The sequence below is a fragment of the Gossypium hirsutum genome, chromosome A01, assembly GCF_007990345.1.
Source record: "Gossypium hirsutum isolate 1008001.06 chromosome A01, Gossypium_hirsutum_v2.1, whole genome shotgun sequence".
In the NCBI taxonomy this organism is placed as follows: Eukaryota; Viridiplantae; Streptophyta; class Magnoliopsida; order Malvales; family Malvaceae; genus Gossypium; species Gossypium hirsutum.
The window spans coordinates 82,137,933-82,142,699 of NC_053424.1; the positions used below are offsets into that span (position 1 = coordinate 82,137,933).

Here is a 4,767-nt window from a genome sequence, read left to right on the forward strand (position 1 = left end):
AATAAGGCTCACATACTTTACACTTTAAGTCAAATTGAAAATATCCACACGGAAAAAAAAATAATCATGCATATTCATATACTCCTTTATAAGTTTTTATCATTAAGTATCATACATATGTTTTTACTTGGTCATTAGTATTTATGCGCATGTGAACTTAATTAATTTAATCAATTTATGAACCTAATTCATCAAAATACACACACTTATAACTTAAGTTAACTAATATGCCGACAATTGCATAAGCAACACTCAAATGCAGACAATGTTCGGACAGCACAAGTTGTAAATCATTTATTAACATCGTGACCCAAGTTTAGTAGCATTTTCTTGGGAACCGAATTTAGACATACATTCATATTCCAACTATTTTAAACCAATATTGCGTATCAACTAAATAAAACCACTGCCACCTTTACAAGATGTTTACTCCATATTGCATAACAGTTCATCTTCAAACTCCATTGCCGAATATATATCCATTTATACTGTCTAGTATTTAATACTATGATTTTGCCTTCCAAAATAGAATTACAAAGTATACAAACATCAATTATGACATATTCATGCATTATATAATTAAACACATGGATAAATATATATATCTCAAACATTTTATGCAACCAATTCATCACATCATATGTTCTCAATTAAGATATTAACTAAATACATCACAAGCTTATATGTATACACACTAAAGTCGAATCAAAAGTATCTTCCAACATTTATTTAATTCAACCTTTTTAAATCTTACCTTTATAAAGTACCCAGACCAACTTACCTTATTATCTAAATTCATAGCAACAATCAAACAAAACAAGCTACACATAAATACATTTAAATACATGCCACGACTAAATTATCAAACCCTAAGTCAACCTTACCGCATATTTTATACTCATTCCATACCATAATTTAATTCAACTAAGACCACAACTAAACATGTTCACATCATATTCAAACCTTAAAACCGAACACAACGATTTGTTCAAGCCATTTTCGCATGGCTATATGATTTACAAATCCAAAATCAAACATAACATATTCTAGCTTATACATGCCATAGTTCCAAAATGTAACTTATAAAACACCGAAAGCGTCGATAGTGTGATAAGCTTCTCTGACGATCCCTGAGCTCCTAAATTGAATTCAAGATCTATGAAACAGAGACAATTATACACAGTAAGCTACCTTAGCTTAGTAAGTCATAAGCAGATAAACACATAAGATAATATTATCAACTTGACTAAACCAAACCAGAGTTATATTATCATAACACATGTAGAGCCAAACACGCATAAACTCATATTCTAAGTATATATATATATATTCATTTGTAAATGCCACTTTGGCTGAATGCCTACATAACCATATTATCATATTGTCGTATAATTTCCAAAATCGAATAATCATTATAGACCCAATTCGCAAACCCATAAGATTCATAAGCTCATGTGTCACTATATAATTTCATTTTTTTTTGCAACAGTCAAACTGAACTGTTGTCAAAGACAAAACAGAACAGAAACAGAGAAATAGAAAAAACAGCAGACAAAATAAAAACACCTACCAATAATACTACAACAGCAGAACAACAATACAAAAACACACCACCAAGCTTTAAACATTTTCTCCCACTTAAATCCAGCAATCACCACGGAAGATGCCAATTCGTAACCTTTCTAATCGGCCACCGAGAGTACAAGTTTACCAGCCTTTAACATATCGCCATCGATGCTTGCAAAAATTGCTTTGAGAAGCCAAGGTCTCGTAGCCTTGTTAACACACCACGAACAGACCACCAAAGATCCAAGTTCAATAAATAATGAATCATAAAGTTTCCAGTTCAAAGATAAAGAAATTCTAGAGGCACCTTTACTGCATTAGTCTCGGCCACAACAGCTTCGATAACATCCACTGCACTAGAAAATAATGCTCTTGCGACACCCTCCTTATCTCTTAATACGCTTCCACAATCAGCTCTCTCCTCTTTTGCAACCCCACACACAATGAAACTTTAACCATATGGAACATAGCACTGTTGACATCCCTTTCTTTTAACCATTACATTCTTGATTTTTTACGCCAAAGAGATTCTTTGAATTTCATTGCTTCCCAAAGCTCAATGTTTAGCTTTTTTATCTCCTCCATTTCCTTCTCCGTCAACTTTTTTTATTCACTTATTTCATCAATCACCTCAATCCTATCTTCGCTTTCAATAAATCTTTTTTTCCAAAAAATTGCCAACTTCAACAATCCATTTCTAAAGGGCTCCCTTCAAATTGCGCAACTTAACAGCCGTAAGCCCTCTTACTCCCCCTATTCCCAGCCATTCCATTTTAAATAACTTCATACTATCATCCTTTTTGAGCCAAGCATAATCAGACCTTGACCCCCAATCAAAAGATTTGATAACCAACAAGACTGGAGAATCTTGATGATGAAAAACCCCAATTTCCATATCTTTATATTAGCTATGTGGCCGGTTTTACACAAACACACTACATATAATTAAGACTTATTCAATGGTATCTACATTGCCGAATACCCTCATAATTACCTTAGCACATTATTAGCCAACTTTTCAAAATCAGTTGGACATAAAGAAATTTAGTCCATACGCACTCATATGCGTAAGCTATTGTACCCAAATAATATTTCATATACATGTTAATTATTGTTGAGAATGGACTGCAATGCAACAGAAGGCCATGATGCAGACCAGCAGCTGCAGCAGACCAGCATTCAAGCGGGACCAGAAGCAGCTTAATTATTTTGTTTACTTTTGTTCATTTTGTAATGCCATCCAAGCTAAATGTAACTAGACTTTTAGAGTTGTTAAGATTTGAATTGATGGATGTAATTGCTAAAAATTGTTCAGCTTTCTTTTGTGTTACTTTAGTTGGCAACTTGCCAAAACAGGTGGGAGTAGTTACAAGTTTAGGTAACTGACATTCTAACTTTGTAACTCTTATATTTTCAAATGAAATGAAAAGAAGCAGTATTCCATTCATTTTCACATTTTTGCTTTTGAGTTCTCTGTTCTGTTTCTGCTTGCTGTTCGTGAGCTTATGCTCTTGGTGTTTTCATTTGTTTGATTTGTTGCTGCCAGTGTTCCAACAATTATGCAACCAAATATACATATGTCTATACCAAAGTACTATATACTATTAAAGCCATGTTATCAAATACCTAAAGCTGAACCTTTAGCCATTTGTTTACGCACACTCATGTATCAAATATGTATACCACATAATTGCACTTAACATATATCCAGATATGTTTCACGATTACTCACCTGGGCCGAGTACTCACATGGTTCTTCTAACATATACTGCATAATTTCCAAACTAAATTATCTTTATCATGACTTGTACCTATACTCATATATGCATAAGTTCATAACTCAATGAATAATAATCACACATATATTTATAGTATGTGGCCGAACACATACACATGTAAATAAAATATATCCTTCACTTTCAAGGTCAAATACCATTATAAAAACACATATATTTATACTTATGAATCACACTATGATATCATATGCATATTTTTAGCAAAGGCCAAGTATACACCACAATTATATTTCGATTCTTCTAAGGGATCTGTAAACTTGCACACTCAGTGCCAATTCCTTGTAACCTGTGCCAATTCCTTGTAACCTATCGCACACTTAGTGTCGTTACCTTAATAGGTTTATTCTGTCAAAACGAATTCGAAACACTTTGTAATCGCACTTTGTCACATTCGGCTACTATTTATATAAAATCATATTTTTCCATCCAGCACAGGCACTTTGCATTTAACTAAAAATTAAGTACGTCAATTTGCCTACGAACTTACCTCAATCGATGAAAAATGGAATGGGACGACTAATCGATAACTTTCGGTTTCCCCGATCCAAACCTGATTTCTTTAGTTCTTGATCTAAACATATTCAAATTAAGCTCATTCAAATATATTTTCACTCAATTTAATCCAAACAAACACAAATGGGCAAATTACCATTTTACCCCTGACATTTTACACTTTTTACAATTTAGTCCAATTTACACAAAACACAAAATATTCAAAATTTGACTTTACTATGCTCAAGCTGAATCTTTATTAAGCTCATACAAGTCCATAAATTTCATTTATTCACATCTTAGTCCCTCCAACTAATATTTTTACAATTAAGTCCTAATTACTCAAAATCATCAAAAATTCCAATACAAAATATATTGACCCAACACCTATCTTTCATATTTCACCATCAAACAAAAAAAATCACAAGCTCTCATCAATGGCATAACTCAAAATATTCATCAAAATTAAAAATTTAAGCATGGGTTTTGTAGCACTCGAAGCAACGATCTCAAAAACATAAAAACTATCAAAAACCGACTAAAAACGAACCTTGAATTTGAACTTGGGAGATGGTCGAACCTAGTTTCTTCTATTTTCTTCTTCTTTTGATTATAATTGGCTATGGTGATATTATAAGAGCACTTCTTCTTTTGTTTATAATTGGCTATGGTGATATTATAAGAGCACTGAGGCTTATTTTATTTTATAACATATATTATATAAATTAAAGGTTGGCTTCCTAAATTACCCTTTTAAAAATTAACAACTAAAGCTTATAAGCCAAGGACATATTCGTCCATGTCACATGCACATGGTTTCCAACTCATAACTTATATTATATACATATAATTATATACATTTTATTATTATAACATATATATATTGTACATATTAAATAAGAAAATATATTCA

The 4,767-nt window shown here is 32.1% G+C and overlaps 1 long non-coding RNA gene across 1 annotated transcript; it reads right to left on the reverse strand.

The window, feature by feature from the left end:
- Positions 1 to 700: 700 nt before the first annotated feature.
- LOC107902931 (uncharacterized) lies at positions 701 to 4,516 on the reverse strand. Its single transcript, XR_001685636.2, has 3 exons — positions 4,405 to 4,516; positions 3,850 to 3,933; positions 701 to 1,156 (listed from the first exon to the last, which is right to left on the reverse strand). It is a non-coding gene; the product is annotated as an uncharacterized lncRNA (long non-coding RNA).
- Positions 4,517 to 4,767: the final 251 nt, after the last annotated feature.